We start from the raw sequence: 19,622 nt of genomic DNA, 5'->3' as shown, positions 1-19,622 counted from the left end.
ACCAGAAAGTGTGGAAGCGCAATTGGCGTTTGGTTGATCATTCCCTTTTGGCAGCCCATATTAACTAACGTTGCCTGGCAGTTCCCTGCCTGGATCTCTGTTCTCTCTCTGGGATATTCAATACTGTGGCAGACTCATTGGCGCCTCTTATTGAGATGCGTGTTCGTGGGCGTCCTTCCGATTCCTGGTTTTGTGACAACCTCAAATTTCTTCGTCTTAAATGCAGGCAAGCGGAACAGAAATGGCTCTCTTCCTACTCTTCTAGTGATAGGGTTGTTTTCTGTTCATTACTTTGAGCTATCATCTTGCCATTAAACTGGCCAAGCAAATGTTTTTTACTTCTCAAACTCAGATTTCTATTAACCAGCCCAAAGAACTGTTTATGGTTGTTCGCTCCTTGTCTGCTAAGATGTCTCCTACTGACTCCATTCCTCCTTCCCAAGAGCTCTGTGAGTCGATTGCTGATTTTTTGGTTCATAAAATATTCAACATTCAGATTTCTTCTGCTCGTGGCCCCAGAGCTTGGTGCCTCCCCCATCCCCCTTGCGGCTGCTCTGGATTTAGGCCCTTTGTCTGCTTTTGTACTCTGTGGAATTCCTTCTCTATCTTCTCTAATGGGGCCATTACGTTGGAAGTGGAGAAAATGAAATCAGCTTCACCTTCTTATGCCATTCCCTTGAGAATAGTGAAAGCAATGTTTCCTTTAATTATTTCTAATGTCACAATTGCTATAAATCACTTGTCTTCCACAAGGTCTATTCCTTCCGCACTTAAATGTGCCACAGAGATTCCTCTGCTCAAGAAGCCTTCCCTTGATCCTTTGGTCCTCGCAGATTTTCGTCCAATATCGCTGCTCCTGTTTTTTATGAAGCTGTTGGAATCTTTGATTGCTCCTGCGCTTGGATGGTTTTGTGAAAACTCGTCCTTGTTTGATGCTTTTCAGTCGGGTTTTAGACCTGGGCGTGGCACCAAGACTGTTTTGGTCTCAGTGCTAGATGAGCTTTCCTTGATCTCTGATCAGGGTAGAGTGGCAGAATTGATCCTTTTGGATCTTTCTGATGATTTTGATACTATTGATCACTCCATCCTGATCGGTCGCCTTTCTGCTGCTGGGGTTTCTGGTTCGGTACTTTCTTGGTTCCCTTCTTTGGCTGATCGCTTGCAAAGGCTGTGCTGTGCTTGCAGCCTTTTCTTTTGGCTGTCTCTGCTTTGGTGTGTCGGGTTGCTCAGGGTTTATCCTACCCTGTTCAATATTTATATCAAACCTCTTGTCACTCTGATCTGCTCCCATGGCTTCAGATGTTACTCTTATGCTTATGATACCCATATTCTGGTTTGGCTGGACCTTCTCCATCCTACCCATGCCATTCAGCTGAGGGACTGTCTGTTGGCCGTGAGAAGCTGAATGAGCGACAATTGGCTAAAATTGAACAGGGATAAATCCGAGGTTATGGTTGTAGGCAATAGCACATGCCATGCTTGCTATATCATAGATGGTAGGGAAAAAACGTCATGCCACAGTAGATTAAATGGCAGTGAGTGCCATTATGGCACCCCAACCCTCACCCCCATCGGCAAAAATCAGATCCTTCACCGCCCACCCTCCAAACACACATGCACATCCATACACAAGATTCACTCCCTCATTTACTCAAAACATTCACTCACACACCCATACACCACACTGCACTTACTTATTCACAGTTACACACACATTACACGATACCAAATAGCACACATCCGCATTTATACATCTTAAGCATGCAGCACAAACGTGTATGCACGCTCGCAGCACAAACAAAACAAAAACATGTTTTCTTACCTTCTCCATTGTTCCGAACGGACCTGAATCTGTCTTCACCTGGAAGGCCTTCCGTGCTCCAGCCTCCACCACGCAGACAGGAAACCAAGAAGCTGGTTTCCTGTCACAAGTAGTGTGGCCAGACAGAAGTCATATTCTAGTTGCAGCACAGCATGGTAATCACTGCAATGCCTCTAGAACTTTACTTTCTGAAGTCGGGGTGGATGGACTTGACAAGGTCAGTTTAAGAGGTGATGCAAGGTCAGTTTAAGAGGTGATGCAAAGTGCCTGTGTGCCCTTTATTTCCATGTGCGGGCGCACTGCTCAACCGGCCCTGCATGGGGGGATAGCTCAGCGGCAACATGCTCTCCTTGGAAGCAAGACAACACGGAGCACCACAGGTTCTACCCCCGGGTCCGTGCTTAGAAACCTCTGGTATTAAGGGCATTATAAATAACCTATTATATCATATCATGGAGGGTGAATCAATCGCACGTGGCCTGTCTTCCTTGTATACATGCTCTGTCACTGTGGTCCGTGCACTGTGATAAAGACAGTTGTCATGCTACTCACTTTAAAGCTTGGGAGCAATTATTTTACTTTCCACGCAGTGTTTGAGAAAAAGGAGACATTTAAAAACTCCACTTATTAATGTAAGCTGTATCCTAAGGGACACGTGAGGCAAATGTGGAATTGTCCTGTACGTACGTGTATCATTTCTTTTACAAAATCCGTATTTTAACTCTTATGAAGAGATCCTCATTATACATCATAGGTTCGGCAAACTCCCTAATGGTAACACACATTGTCACATGTGGTAATTCTGGAAAATTGCTTAATTAGATGTGTATTTCACTACAGGACAAACAACGTTTTAAACAATTATCTGCCTCTTTTGATGGTAGTAATATTTGTTCCTAAAACATGAAGAATGTGACCACATAATATAAAATAATTCCTGCGTGTATTATTCTTATGAACTGCCATCTAGTCATTCTGTATGGCCCATTATCAGGCAGGCAGATAAAAACAGCAGTATTTTTTTTTAAAACAATTCCTGTTTTAACCAACATAGCCAGGCGCATGATGAAGTCCAGAATCTATAGCTCTGTTTTCAGAATTCACTTCAAAACATGCTTTTAACTCGAGTAAGTGTTTGAAATATGGGGGGAAAGGAAGTTGGGGTTAGTGTGTTTTTCCAATACTGTCCAAATCAGAAGTGAACCAAAAATAACTTCTCTCAGCGGTTTCATTATGTATTTTCATTTTGTGGCATGTGCTTTCTGCATCCACGTGTACTGGTTAAACTTGTATTAGTCTCTGTAACTATATTAGTATAAAGCCGTGTGTAACCAGAGAGGTGTGCAGGAACAGGTGTGAGTATAAAACGATGATGTCAAAAATGACGGTTATTTTCTGCTTTTTAACCACCTGCCTGACGTTTTAATTCAGATTGCTTTTGAATTGTTTTATTCACTGAAATACATCACATACATGGTTAATCATCACGATTTAAGATTCTTTCAGTGGTTCATTCGGAACCAGATATGGAGGTCAATTAATATTTAATTGTAAAGAAAATTGATTAAAAAAAGGGTGAGATGTGCTCCACCAATTTGCCTATGAACACGTGTACCTAGTCAGTCACAGATATATATTTGTTTTCCAACACGATAATCAAAGAAGAAAAAGAATACAATTGTATCAGAATTGTGCATGTAGACATATTTCAACGTTTCATCGTTTCTTTTTCAAAACATAGCGTGTGTGGTTCGTTTGCTATAAAACCTGTTTGTATTAGTTCACCTAAGCCCCTGCTTTGCTAATATTTCTGTTACATTGTGTTTGTTTTTACGAAGTGTACAAAAGGGGCCAATAGTGCTTAAGAAACGCGTAGTTTAAAGCAAGATTTTGCAACTAACAACCACACATCACCTGCTTTCATTATTTGCTATTATGTGTTCTGCTATCACGAGAAGCGTTGGTCAAGCATTTCATACGAGGTGGACTTCAGAATTCCACTGAAGGCTGTTTCATGTTACCCAATGGTAGCACACGTATTTGAACCTGCTCTCGCCCATCCTCATAGCATTAAGCTTTTTTCACAGCACTATCGTGCAGAAATGTGACTCAAAAAGAGTAACCTGAAAAAGTATGCACACGTAATAAAAATCACAAATGTATGTGACTTAAAGCCATCTGTGAGGGTGGAAGAGAAGTTTTGATTTTTAGTGAGGACTCACTGAAAGTGAGGTCTTATTACCAGAGACATCCTTCATAAGGGTGCTTTCTGGAGCCATAGTGCAAACATATAACTGTGCTGGGCCTGTCTACTGACATATCTCAACAGCTGCCTTATAGCTTGGCACCATGGTACCATCGCAGTGCAAAGTTATAAATGCGATCCTGATGTGGAGCCCAAATGTTCAGCAACCGGGATCTGATTTTAACAAATGGGCAGTTGTCGGGGTAATATCCCGGGGGCCGGCAGGGACGTCCGCGGACCTCTGGCGTTGGGGAGGCCCCAACTCCTCCCGCGTCCCAACAGAGTATGAGGCACACACAAGAGCAAAGAGTTACTGCTGTTTATTACACAAAACAGGCAGGGACAGGCTTACAGGTCGTAGGCATCCGAGAGACCTCTCGATCTTGGTGGGCTCAAAGGCCCTTTTTCTAGCTGTATGATGCGGTTAAGTGTATCACCTGGGAGAACTAGCCCCCGAACCTAATGCCACCTCGGATTGGCTCCCCGAGTGGTGAGGTTAGTATAGACACATATAGGAAAAATAGTTAGTGATGGAGAAAGGGACAGGTTCCCAGCTCGTGATGTACCTGGTGCTGGCAACAAAGTATGACTATGTGTCAGTGGCAGACAATGGATAAGTCTGACTATTAGCTGGTGTGCATGTCTTTCCCATCGCTGTCTGTGTACAATTTGTCACTTCATTGTTGCAGTCTGTGTCCCAGACATGAGACACCAGCGCTTCTCTGGTCCATGGGGCTTGGCATCGTATCAGGTCCGTCTGGTCACATGTTGCGGGACCGTGGCTGGAGCAGAATTATGAGCATTAGATTTGTATTTCGACTCTGGGGGCTTTTAGCAGTGGCAGGTGTAACCTTGGCGCGGGGAGTGCGACATGTAGATTGCAACATTGCGGCCTTGGCTGTGGGCTCTTGCCGGGTCTTGTTCTGTGCGATCAGCACCTTGCAGCTTTGTCTGAGCTTCTCCGGCCTGGACACTCTGGCTTTGCGGCCTACCTCGGCCTGGCTTATGGGTGGCGGTACATAGTCCATAATATGGGGGTCGCAAGAGGTGACAGAGATTCATATGCCTTAGTCCATATTCAGGGGTTACGTCTTCATGGTTTTAGTGGCGAGGAAGCGTCTGCAAGCATGTACACAAGCTCTTCTGGCGTCTTGCGTTGCTGCGGTGCTCTAACTGGCCTATGTGAAAAATAACAACGATGAATGTGAGAGTGTAAGTGGTCCTCTACGTCCCAGCACTGAGTGTGTTCTTTGTGTGGATTGGTGTGTGTATGACCAATGTGCTTGGTGGCACGTGTGTTCTTGTCCGCTGGCTATGTCGTCATGGCATCTCTAACAATGGCGTATTGGTGGTTGCTGTCTAGTCGAGTTGATCTATGCGGTCGATATCAGTTTCACCTGAGGCTGCGGCACGTGGTTTGGTTGATGGGCAGCTTCCTTGGTTGTGTGGGGCGTGGCAACAGTGGATCTTGATGTCTGGGGTGGTCGTGAGTGGGTCAAATTTCTCTCGCAGTGGGTGCTTGGGTCGTGACGTCTTAGGCCATGGTCTGGATGAGAATCAGGGGAAGGGGTCGTCCCATTTTCCCTCTTCACAGTCCTGCTAAATTGAATCATATAATTTTGTGCTTGCAGTGCCTATTGAGAGATGAAGATCGAAAAATAACTCATGTCTGCTTAAGAGATGGTAGTTTCTGGAAATCCAGAATTATACTGGCCAATACATTTTAGTGTCATTCTAGTGCCTGCTGATTTCTAGTGACCCTCCTGTGAAGGACTCTTGTGTGTTCACTGTCTGTCAGCAAGCAGAGAACCCTGTTTCCTTGGAACCTGTTCACTGGTATTGACAGATCATACAAATGCTCTTCAGAAAACATCCTGGTTGGTAAGTGCAGAACAAAGATTTCACATTCCCCCTGAAGACTTTGGACAGTGCACCCCAGCAACCACGGAACCCTGGAACTGACACTGGTTTGGACTCCTTTGATACTGCCAAAGTTGCTGCTAGTGAGCCTCCAGAGTGAATTTTAACCTCAACACTTTTTAATCTCTGGTGGTTACATTTCCAAGACCCACTGATTCGTTAAGCACCCCCATCTCATCACTACCTGGTTGCCATGGACCCCCACCATTGCAGTGTCATGATGCTCTGTTGAAGTATTTGAGCATGCTTTCCACCAAAGGCATGTCTTTGCTTTTATGCATCCAAGGCGGTCAAGTCTTCCAGGGGCACTAACATGACACTGTCTATCCTCTACTAGAGTCTTTGACTCAAAGTCATGTTGTGGGACCCCATCAACTTTGATCCCCCACTCATCTCTGACATTGCAAGGAAAGCGGTCTGACACCTGGCTTGAAGATCAAAATCCTGCAATGCGAGAACAAAAGCTCTGATAGTGGTTCTGCCCTTCGGTTCAGTTTAAAAGGGCCCTGGTGACAGGCTCTCACTCCACACCTTTGTAAGACAGTAGCTTGGACTGGAGGATTTGCTGCAGAAACTGTTTGCCCTGTTACCTCTCTTTTCAAACCCAGGGTTCCCCTTTATTCCAATGTCTGCATTCTCTGTGTTTTCCCTTGTGGGTCATTATTGTTTGTATTAGCTATGTGTAGTTTTATTTTATTAAAAAGTTCCTATATGTATGGCACTTTGACTGGTCATACCTTTTATTTTGATGTCACAGTACCATTGTAATTTTGACCAGGGACGTCATTTCACCAAAATGCAAGGGGTAGCGAAAGTGACATCACACGACCCTTTACCCCCTGATGACATCACAGGAGGTGATGTCATTTGACCCCGACCCGAAGTGATATTGCGGGAAGCGATGGAACACGACCTTTCACCTGTTGACAAAACAGGAAGTGGCATCACATAGCATTGTGCACTACGAAAAATATGGTTACTATATCACTATAATGTGATGTACATTTCATACAAGAATGGATCGCCATATGTATCGTTAAGATTAGTGTATATAGGCCCATATTACTAAATTACTGTGAATGCAAGCAGACGTCCATGACCAAATGATAATGATGTGTTATTATATAGCACTTACGCTTAAGCGCTTTATATAGAAAAAATGTACACCCAATATCACCCAACCTGTGTTGGTACTCATTTATCGACCTCAGAAGGATGAAAGACTGAGTTGAGGAATTTAAGAACAGACTAAATCAGTGACTCGCCCCCCGAAGTGTGCCTGAAATAAACCTTTGATGAGTCTAGCAATTATTGTATAGAATTCCAGAAAGACACATTATTTGGTATTCCTATTCTTTCTTATTTAGGTTCAGTGCTGAAAGTGTTAGACTTGTGGCACTCCTGGCATCACATAGCATTGTGCACTACGAAAAATATGGTTACTATATCACTATAATGTGATGTACATTTCATACAAGAATGGATCCCCATATGTATCGTTAAGATTAGTGTATATAGGCCCATATTACTAAATTACTGTGAATGCAAGCAGACGTCCATGACCAAATGATAATGATGTGTTATTATATAGCACTTACGCTTAAGCGCTTTATATAGAAAAAATGTACACCCAATATCACCCAACCTGTGTTGGTACTCATTTATCAACCTCAGAAGGATGAAAGACTGAGTTGAGGAATTTAAGAACAGACTAAATCAGTGACTCGCCCCCCGAAGTGTGCCTGAAATAAACCTTTGATGAGTCTAGCAATTATTGTATAGAATTCCAGAAAGACACATTATTTGGTATTCCTATTCTTTCTTATTTAGGTTCAGTGCTGAAAGTGTTAGACTTGTGGCACTCCTGTTCTTATTTTTCATTTTTTTTTTTTAAAAGGGGCCTGAATAATGCTGGCCACAGCCCAGGAGCTTGCATTACGAAAAAAAAAGAAAAAAAAAAGTTTTTTTTCTTTTTTTAAGACAGAGGTCGCAAGGGAGACACCAGAGGTCACAAGGAAGACCCTAGAGGTTGCAGTTGCGACCTCTGGCGACCCCCAAATGACGTCCCTGATTTTGACTTCTTCTGGGCTGGCTCACGTCTCAACTGAAGCGTACAGCCTGCCACTGACCCATGCTATCCTAAAGTCGTGAAGGACGTATACATCTCCTGTTGTGTCTTTTTCATGTTCATGATTGGGGTCACAGCTGTTTTAGCGGATTGTGAGACTGTGTAAGAATGTTTTCCTCTAATCATCCCACAACTCCTTAAGAGCAGCAGTTAACCAAAATAAAACACTTTACAGGCAATGTCAGAAACACTGCCAGATTATTATTTGCATAATTGAATTAAACATGGATTCTGAGAAGAGCAAGACAAATCCATTTCCCTTCGTGATAGTTGGCAGGAAAAGGGACTCTCTCCATGGCAGAAAGCTTAGATCACAAATGCTGAAAAGCCTCCAAGCTTTTAATAAACAAAGGTGGTGGAGGAGACCAAGGGGCAGGGTAATGATCTTGAATGCTCTAGTCCGGTAGACATTCTAGTGGAGGGCATGGCAGTGGCTGGAGGCAGTGATAGTGATATCTATTACTGCCATTGTTCCCAGAGAGTGGCTTGCCTGGTGTTCCAAAGATCCATATATTCAGTGAGGTCCCAAGTTTCAGTGAGATTATAGTAAAAATGCAAGTTCAGTGCGGTAACGAGATGCAAACATACCTTGACCTGGGAGGGGGTTGTCCCAATATTTCTTTTACTATTATGACCCTTATGACTAAGCTAAAGGATGCCTTAAAATAGCAGTTTCTCATGTGTAAGAAACTAAACCTATATAATAAAGATGGAGTGTGGCAGGAGTGTGTTGCCTGTGTGAAGCGCTGATCCAGAGATCCAGAGAAACACGTGAAGCAGTGTTTTTTTCATTTCTACTTGCAAAGGTGGAGCTACCTTATATAATCCCCTGCACTACACAGAGCATAGCAGAGTGTGGCAGGAGTGTGTTGCCTGTGTGGAGCGCTGATCCAGAGATCCAGAGAAACACGTGAAGCAGTGTTTTTTTCATTTCTACTTGCAAAGGTGGAGCTACCTTATATAATCCCCTGCACTACACAGAGCGTAGCGGAGTGTGGCAGGAGTGTGTTACCCGTGTTTCCTGGGGGGGCCGCAGGTGGGCTGTGAGATGAGCTCAACAACTGGTATTCCAGCAACCTGTGCTCAAGTCAAACGGGCTCTAAAATCATCATCATCACACTATGGGAAACAGCCCCCGAAGTTGGGTGCTTGTTGTGCAGCCAAAGCCCCAGAAGCCCCAGAAGAGGACACTCCCTCATTGCCAATGGAGAGTGCAATGGGGTGTGCAATGGACAATATTACACCTACTGGCATGAGTGGCATGAGTGGTACGAGTGGAACCGACACCCTACAAGTAAGTGCAATGGGGGGTGGACAGTGGCAATGGCGGTGGAGACGGAGTGACGGACTCCACACCGAATGAAAATACACAATGCCCCGAGTTCGATCCTAATAGCCCGCCCTTCATGTCCCTCCACATGTCCCCCATATCCCCCAAAACAGCTCCAACAACATGTCTTGAAAAGGCCTTACCACGACTTCTGGCGGAGCTGGCAGAGCCGGGCCATGGTTTCGAGTTGAATCCTGATGGCGGCACGAACTGTGGAGCTGCGGGTGGGGGTGGAGGGGAGGGGCCTGGGCACGCAGGAGCACTGAAGCCTCTATGAAGCATAATGGACAGCGAGACAACGGGTGTGATCAGCTCTGTGCAATGCAGGGCGACACGAACATAACAGCCATTGCCCCTCTAAAAATAATGCCGTGGAAAACAGTGGAAAACATCAACAAACAACGCCCCTCAAAAAAACCTGATGCCTATGTAACAGCAACTAAACTCTCCACAAATAGCAGCACACAGGTGGTTCAAGCTCGGCTTTACGCCAAACCAGTGATCTCCTTAAATAATCCACTTGAGGATGAGGAGATGAGCTCTGAAGAGGTATGGGAACCGTTGAACTTATTAAACATCCAGGCTCCCATAAAGTCAAATGAGCTCAACGGACGCCGCAAGTCACTGGTAATTGCTGACCAAGTCATCAGAAACTTGACAGACATGAACAGCATGCTAACCAATGCAATTAAAACCAACAGCAAGATGGCAAACGAATTTACTCCGAATGCAGCATTGGATCAGCTCCATCAAGAAAAAAGCGATGAGATACCTTGCCAGCTTAGAGGCGAATTCGCCAATTTTTGAGACAAGAAATGATGAAATAATGATTTCTCAAAAAAGGAGTAGACAAGACCCAAGATCTGAAAGTGAAGCATACGGCTCCCAGAAACGGTTCAAGAGCCACAATAGAACCTTGTCGACAAATCCTCTTATTGCACCTAGAGTTGTACCAGCGCCATATCAACATCAAGAGAAAGTTGATACGGCCTCCACCTCTTCATCCTCAGATGAGGAGTACAATTCCCCCAATAAAAGAAACCAAAGATATCACGATCCGAAGCCTTACAAGACTAAAGAGCAAGGGGGCCAGCAGTTGACGGTGGAGATAGTGGAGAAGGTCATTAGCGTCCTGCACCCAATATTGATGTCTGCTAGTACAATAGCAGTGGCGCCATTAACAAAGCTATATGAAAATGTACATGCAAACTACCATGACCAGTCCACTCTAATAGCATTACTAAACTCCAAAATGGTGAAATTGGAAGCTGATCTGGTGGACATGATGACGCAAATCACCGTCACAAGGCGAGGCAACGATATCTCATTAGCAGTCCTGAAAGAATGTTTGAAAAATAACTAAGAAGACAAACAACTTCTGTCTGAAGTCACTAGACAGGCCCTAACCTTACTACAGAAGGACCAAGATGGAAGGGCCAGCAGTGATGCAAATGAAACTCAAATGTGAAACAACCATTGATATCCCCATGCTGCAATCGGGAAAGGTCAGGCTGGATACAGACTCTCCCTCAACCTCAAGCAAGAAAGAAATCGATCCGACTAACGAGAATCAGATAATGCAGGTGAATGCAGCTAAAGAGAAAGAAGTGTCAAAATCATTAGGTGTTGTAGTGAAAGGCCTGGAAGAGAGCGCCAAAGACCAGGCGACCCCCTGCACAAGATCATGTATCTCAGCTAGGGCCCAGCTTATTCTCACTGGATGTGGAAAAGCAAAGGCTTGCCATCAGACTAGTACACCTAGAACAGCCGAGGGGCCAAACCTGTTTCTCTGCCCACTTCAGCAGACCTGCCAAAGTACGCCACTCTCTCGGCATGTTGCAAAAGTCAAACTGACTTGGGCCTTCAGTTAAGGGTGCCTCGCTCAGTTCTGTTTCTTTGTTTATTTTATTTGTATAGCGCTCCAAACCCAGGGGTAGACGGGCGCTTAAGAAGACGGTTACATAGTTGAGAAGTATCTTTGTGTTGCATACTTCGTACATACATACTTATAGTACATGCATATATAATATAAGGAATACAATTTACAGTTTAAATGTTAGAATAATATACAGGTAGCAATATAAAGTTACAATATACAGTCATATACAGTACATGAGCCAATAGGTGGTCAGGTGTTAGGGGAGCTGCTCTTTGTTCAGGAGCCAGCTGATGAGTTGCCTCCTGAAGATCTGGAAGGTCTCGATAGATTTGATGTTGAGAGGTAGGGTGTTCCAAAGTTGGGAGGCGAGAGCTGTGAAGCTGGCCCCGCCAACACTTTTTAGGTGGAATCTGGGCACTGTCAAGCATAGAGTGTTGGAGAATCTGGTGGTTCTGGTAGCAGGTTTCAAGGTGAATTTGTTAGTTAGATATGGTGGTGCTAGGTGATTGAGGGACTTGTATGTGAGGCAGATGTTTTTTAAATCAATTTTCTGGCATATGGAGAGCCATTTGCAGGCTTTCCTAGCAATGGAGATATGCTCTCATCTGGGAATGTTGAGGACTGCGCGCAGAGCGTTATTTTGAAGTACCTGTAGTTTGTTAAGTACAGATTGGTTAGCACCTAGGTACAGTCTGTTGCAGTAGTCTACTTTAGATTGTATGAGTGCTCTGGCGAGGGTGAGGCAGCTATTGGGTGATAGGAAAGGTCTGCTGGCCCTAATGAGCTTGCCGGTGTAGGCAGAGGCTGAGGCAATCATATTGGTGTGTTTGGAGAGGTTGGTGTTGGCATCCAGATAGAAGCCGATGGTTTTCACGCTTTTGGCAATAGGGATGGTGTGACCATCGATCATGATGTTGTTGTAACTGGGATTGAGTTTAGTTAGGGTGTTGGGGGAGCTGACGATGAGGAGCTCTGTCTTCTCATCATTCAGGCAAAGGCCATGAGAGGCCATCCATGCCTGAATGATGGAGAATATTTTGTTGATCCGGGCAACGTCTGCTTGGTAATTGCCTGTGATGGTGAGGAGTATCTGGATGTCATCTGAGTAATTTGTGTAGGTGACACCCAGACGGTCCAGTTGGTCAAATAGAGGCTTTGTAAATATATTGTACAAACTGGGGGATACACAGGATCCCTGTGGGACCCCGCATGAGATGGGGATGGGGTCTGCTGCAGCGGTTGTTGAGAAAACTTGCATGGTTCTATTTGCCAGGAAGGATTGTATCCATGTGATGGCAGAGGTGGACAAGTGGGCTGTGGTAGCTAGGTGACTACAGAGGATTTCGTGGCTGACCAGGTCAAAGGCCGCTGAGAGGTCTAAGAGGAGTAGAATTGCGGCATTGCCTTTGTCTTTAATTTCATCAATCTGGCTTTTGAGATCAACAAGGGTGGTTTCCGTTCAATGTTGGGGTCTGAAGCCAGAGTGACGTATTCCTAGCAATTGGTTGGATTCCAGCTATTCCTGAATTTGGATGTAGACGACTCTGTCCAGGATTTTTAGTAGGAATGGGACTGTGGTGATGGGCCTGTAGATGGTGGGTATGGCTGGGTCTAGGGATTGTTTTTTCAAGAGTGGGAGAACCCATGATTGTTTTAGGTTGCTGGGGATTGAATTATTGGTGAAGGATAGGTTAATAAGTTTGGTGATGAAGGCAGAGAGCTCTCTAGCTGCGTGTTATATGATTTGGACGGGACAACTGTCTCCTTTGCAGTTCGAGGGTTTTAGGGAGGTGATGATTTTTTGAACTTCCGTAGTGGTAACTTTCTTAAATGTGAAGCCCGAACTGGTGTCGTTGGGCGTGGATAGGGTAGGGTTGGTGACCTTGTTATTGGAGACTGGTTGGCGTTTCTCCTCAATTTTGATTTGGAGTCCTGTAATTTTGTTGTTAAGGGCGTTTTGGTTGCTGTTGCACCATGATTTGTCTTTCAAACAGGTGTCTGGAGGTGAAATAGGGTTTTCTAGTTCCTTCAGAATTTTAAATAATTCTTTGGTGGAGGATCCTGCCTGAGTAATCCTGGTGTTGTATACATCTTTTTGGTGCAAATTATCTCACTTTTGTATAGTGACGATAGGTTTGTGAGGTTGGATTTATTTTCCACGGAGGGGTTAATCTTCCATGTGAGATGTGCCTTGGCTTTCTTTTTTCAGAGTAATTTGAGCTCAGGGGTGTACCACGAGTTCAGATGAGCTTTAGGTTTGTCTTTACATAGTTTCAGAGGGGCAACGGTATAAATTGCCTTAGCCATGGAGTCATTGAAGGTGTCAATCAGTAGGTTTAAGTCAGTGTTGGCTGGGAGAGCGTTGAGGGTGGGTAGGACCAGGGGTAGTAGGGCTTCAGCAGTAATGTTGCGTTTGTTCCTGGTGGGACAGGCTGGTGCCGGGGGGTATTTATTGTGCAGTACCTGATTAGTGTTGATCTCAAAAGGAATCATATGATGATCAGTCTATGCCAGAGGTTAGAGGTCCTTGCAGGTGGTGTTACAATTGTAAGTTGTTGCCCAGTCAAGGGTTCTACCCTTTTGGTGGGTGGGGAGTGCATTGAGTTGTGTGAAGTCATGTTCTGTTAGGACATTGGCTAGAGATGCAGCATGAGCATCGTTCGGGTCCTGGTAACCAAGGTTGAAGTCCCCGAGGATCATAGTTTGTGTTGACGGTTTGGAATTTTCAGTGATGAGAGATGTGATGTCTTCTTCAATGACCCTAGGGGGACCTGGGGGTCTGTATATGAGGTGGAGGGTGGTCGTGGTTGTGGGGGAGGTTTGCATTTTGGCTGTGAGTATCTCACAGGATGTGAGTGATACGGTAGAGGCTGATCTGAGGTCTAGGAAGGATTTGGAGATGATCGCTACGCCTTCACCTCTAGCATTAGGTCTATCAGCTCTGAGGATAGAGTATTTGTCAGGGATGGCTAGCGATAAGTGTGGTCTGGACGCCTCATGAAACCAAGTTTCTGTTAGGGCCAGGAAGTCGAGATCATTGGTGAGAATGATGTCTGCGATTTCTGTGGGGTGGGCAGCCAAGGATCTGACATTGAGTAGGGCACCTTTTAGTGGGGGAAGTATGGGCTTATTCGGCGCATTGTGCTTCGTATTGGTTTTGGTGTTAGGTTTGGCGTTGGGCCTAGTAGTTCTAGAAGGGAGCCTTGTTCCTAGTCTGTTGTTGCGGGCTGTGAGGTTGGGAGTGAAGTAAGGGGGGGTTAGGCCAGGAAAGCTTGGAGAGGGCGGGATGTTTGGTGTTCAGTTTAGTTTGGTTAGGCTTAGCGATTGGACTGGGGTTCCTGTGTGTTGTGTTGGCTCGGGGGCCCAGGTTGACGTGGGAAGTATGAGGGTGGTGGTGAGTGGGTGGGAAGGGGGATACAGCAGGTAGGAACGGTGTGGGGCAGGGGATGGGGTGGTATCTTGGGCACCCTAGTTTAGCCAAGCCGTCCTGGTAGGCTATGTAGCTGTTACTGCTGCAGGGTACGTTGTCCAGCATTATGCAGAAAGGGAACATGATTAGGGCGAGCCAGAAAATCATGGTCTGGTAATAGCGGTGCGTAATGCTGGTGGCACTAGTTGGGGAGCAGGGCAAACTAAGGCTGATGGTAGTTAGTTTGAGCTGGGTGGGGTAGGCTAGAGGGCAGTAGATGGTTAAGGAATGGTGCAATCGAGCTAATGTGCAGCGGTTTTTGAAGTCAGGGAGTGATAATTTAAACTAAGAGCGGAGGGGCAGCCTTTAGCTTCAAAATAGCACATTTGGCTAAACAAAATCCAGGTTCAATTGCACAGTTGGTCAGAAATGCACCTCGAGGTAAGATAGTGACTTTGGTTAAAAGGATCTAGAATCGAGATAGCACATAAAGTTAGAATAACTTTGGTTGAAAAAGCATCTAGATTTGAAATAGCACCTAAGGTTAGAATAACTATGGTTGAAAAGGCATCTAGATTCGAAATAGCGCTTAAGGTTAGAAAAACTATGGTTGAAAAAGTATCTAGATTCGAAATAGCACATAAGGTTAGACTGCACCTAGATTTTGGAAACACAATTGGCTAGAAATACAACCAGATTCAAAGGCACAGTTGATCAAAGTGCACCTCGAAGCACAAGAACACTTTGGAGATGCATAGTAGCGGGAGAGTAAGAGGCGAGTTATCAGTTCTGGAAGGCCCCTTAAATCTGAACATACCTTGACCTGCATCTCCATTTCCTTTTCAACACCAGTTGGCAACCCTTGGATAACTAAATCCTGTGCTTCTGCAGTAGGCTCATTGGTGCATACTGAGCACCCTTCAATAGAAGCAGATTTGGGATCTGGAATAGCGACTAGTAGAGCTTCTGGCCTTGCACTCTAAAGCTGTGAGATCCATGGAGCCCCTGGCCTCAGGTGTTTCTTCTCTGGCTGCTTCCTTAGCCATAGATGTACTGTTTGCCTGATAGTGATGGAATCAGGAAAGTCATTCTCGAACGCACACACTACTGGAATTGAGTCTGTTATTGCTGTGCAGCACTTGGAGGATATCCTATCTAGCTAAACTCTAGAATTGCCATGAGGCATTGGTTGGTGCCCTCAACCTCTCTGACACTCCAATCTGGACCTTGAACATGCTATGCATCTTCCACCAAATGTCGCCTTACAGTGGTGTGATTAGCTGCTGTACCAAACAGTGTGGGTGCTTTGTGCCAATTGATGAAAACATATTCAAAATAGACAAATAAGGTTTCAAAAATGTTGATTCCCTTTAAGGGACTAGGCACCTTTACCACTTATTAGGTACATTTACAATGCAGTTTTATTATTATTATTATTATTATTATTATTATTATTATTATTATTATTATTATTATTATTGTTAGGGCAATTATTGAGTGTAGACCTAGCTGAGATCCAAGGGAGTGGGGAGCTAACAACAGGGCAGGGCACGAAATTGGCAGCAAGTGATCTGCAAGGAACCACAAGAAGAAACAGGGGGAAGCGTAAGAGTCAAAGGAGATCTGCCATTCATGTTTTGCCTGTTCCACCTTTATGACTAAGATTATTGCTGGTTTAGTAGTGCTGACAGGCTGAGTAGGAGTTGTATACACAAGTCATCACTACACTTCTGAAAAACAGTAGTCGTTTTGTAACATGACCCTTTATTGATTGTGAAGTTGAAGCAAAGGTTATACCTACTTTTGTATGGGCATGGTCTTGGCAGTCTTATAGACATATTTACCATAGTTATGAAAAATTCGGTAGTTGGAATCAGATTTGATTACTTTGTTGTCCAAGGTACCTGGCAAGTTGTGATCCCAAAATGCAAGGAGATGTGCCTGATTAGAAGTACAGAACCAATTTGAATTCAGGTTACTCCAATGACATCTTTATTAAGAAAAGCCCAGTATCCCTTTAAACCTGAAGCAGAAAAGGACATAGCAAAATTCACAGAGTCCTTATTGCAGAAAGGGATTATTGTACTGGAGACTAGCTCATGCCCTACTCCAATTTTGCAAATAGAAAAGCATGTTATTGACATATATCATGTTGTACAATATTTGCAAGCAGTGAATCTAGTGGTTTTGCCTACATTTCCAGTGGTACCAAATTCAGAATTGATAACGTCTTGCCTTCTACCTACTGCAACTCATGTTTCTGTTGTTGTTTTGGGTTCTGCTTTCTTCTCTATCCCTATGCAGCCTGACAATCAATATCTGCTTGCCTTTACGCATTCTGGTTTTCAATATATATGAACACAGCTTTCACAGGGGTACAGAAAAGCCCCACACTGTTTTCACAGATTCTCAAGGTTTATTTGGATGACATGCAATTTCCATGTCGTTTTGAGGTGTTCTGGTATGTAGATGGCATTTTGGTCACAATGCTTCATATGAGGTTTGGAAGCAAGAAAGGCAAGCAAGACTGGTACTTTTAACAGCACACTCCAAATAATGTCATGGCGTACCATGTCAAAAATTGCAGTTGTGTACAATCAAAGAACATTATGTAGGCCACAAAATCACTAGAGGAATAAAGAGCCTGAGGAAATCCTGTATAGAAATATATGTTAAAATTCTCCAAACCCACAATACTGTCAGCAATCGACAATTGGATTATGCTGCCATGGTGATCCCCTACAGGTAATTACACACAGTCACTATAAAGTCCTTGGAAAGGACACCAACAGTCAAGAAAGTATACATAGAGGTAACATTGACACTTGACAGTGCCCAACCTCTTAGTTTGTCCAATTAGAAAATTAGAATTTCTTCCATTCCTCTGTGAAAAGACCGAAGCAGTGTTAACACAGAAATATGATGAAAAAATGATTGCCTATTATAGCCTTGCAATGGATCCAGTTACAACTGGACTGCCACCTTGCTTGAGGTTGTTCAAAACAGCTGGTTTAGTTGTACAATCTTCAGAAAATATGGTTTTAAGGTTGCCCCTCATTTTAGCATTGCCTTAGTGGTTAAAACAAAAACACTTTCATGTCTCACAAAATATGTACATTTTAATTATGCAAATTGCACATGAAGTTGGCACTCAGTTCTAAATCGTGCCTTCCTGATTCTGAGACTGGCAGACATCAAACCCCTTCGTTGCATTTTGGAACAGCCACTTTATGAAACCACAAAGAAGTCTGTTCAGTATCCTGCTCCATAAGCCAGTGGTAGAGTAATATGTTGGCAGGTAATGTTTGAGAAATGAAGGGGGGAATTGAAATCAGGGTATGCAATATTCACCACACTTGAAGTGATTGAAAGTGAACTAATTACAGTTGTATTTTCTGCTAAATTTTCTAAATTCACTGCACTGAAAAGACCATGTACCTTAGCTTACGAGAAGGGTAAAACAGTGCACACATATTCACATTATGCATTTGGAATGGTGCATTAAGATGGGTCAAGGTCTTTAGGAGAGGGAGGTTATTGACTGCATTTGGTACACTGATACAAAATGTCCTGTATTTATTGGCTCTCCATACATTACTAATATTATCCAAAGGATTAGCAGTGCTTAGGTATGCTGCTGTCCAAATCCCCAAAGGCAATGTTGCACGGGGAACACTCTTTCTAGCAGAGTTAAAAAAGGAGGGAGCTGAACTTTCTCCTGGTCCTTTGGCTGGAACACCTTTTCAGAAAATCATGAGCAGCTGCTCACCCCTCCTTATTGCACTCCTTTTGAACTTATTGAATTACAGGACAATGTCCCAGCTGTTTAAGTGAATGCTTGGAGCAAGGCAATGGTGCACACCACTCACAAATTAACTAGTGGCAGCGCTGCAAAGATGGTCTCCTACTCATCTCCTGATTGCTCAGTCTTTGTTTCGCTTGTGTCCGACACAGGGACACACCTTTTGGCAAAGGGGGGACAGTTGCTCAGACACAGAGATTGAGTCATGTGTCAGTTTATTTGTCAGAGCCCGAACAATTGGGCAAACTATGTGGGTGTGTCAACTAGACAATTTGAGCTAGTGCACTGTCAGTCAAGGAGCATATCTTCATACTCTGGGAAACTTTTGCTAATGTGCACTGTGACCAATTGCTTGAAGTTTCAGGGTGGGACTTTGTCCTTGTAATTGTTGAAATGCTCTGAAATTGATTGGTGGCATATCATAGTTGCCGAACATACATATAGGTGGTGGTAAACCATTGGGACAAAGGTTTATACTGCAATTTGGAGTGTCATTGAGCACTGACAGTGATTTCAGAACACACTTTATGGGGGGGGGGGGTCAATTCAGGACTGTTAGGTATTGAAAATTCAGTAGAAACTCTATTGATCATATCATCAATAATCCTCAATGGCAGTCGAAACACAAAATTGGACTCTCAAAAATGTGTTACAAAACTTGTTTGAGTTGCCCGATGTTCTGACGCTCACTTTAATGAGAATGCAAAGCATAACAAACCTGAAGACAGTGTTGAGCACATATGAAATCCTAATAGGTAGATCGATGCATTTACCAGAGTCAATCACGATACCATTGAGACAGGGAAACATGAACTCACTAGAAGATGCAGTGTTATTGTATTGTGATAATGCGGTGAATAATGTCAGACATATCTATTTTTAGTTTCAGCAAGCACTGCTAATGGAACCTGAAATGCTGTGTCAACCATTCAAGCTGGGTAACTGGGCCTTCGAAAGCCGCCATCTTGACAACAATTGTTCAGCACCCAGGTGGAGTGGGCCCTTTTTTTTAAAAAAAATGTATTTACTTGATTTCATTGTTTAAAGGAAAAAACATTTTTACAAGGTGGTTCCTTAGAAAATCCTT

The sequence above is a fragment of the Ambystoma mexicanum genome, chromosome 7q, assembly GCF_040938575.1.
Source record: "Ambystoma mexicanum isolate Mex_15411 chromosome 7q, UKY_AmexF1_1, whole genome shotgun sequence".
Classification (NCBI taxonomy): Eukaryota; Metazoa; Chordata; class Amphibia; order Caudata; family Ambystomatidae; genus Ambystoma; species Ambystoma mexicanum.
The sequence above is the reverse complement of the archived record's forward strand: the minus strand, read 5'-3'. Positions refer to the sequence as shown.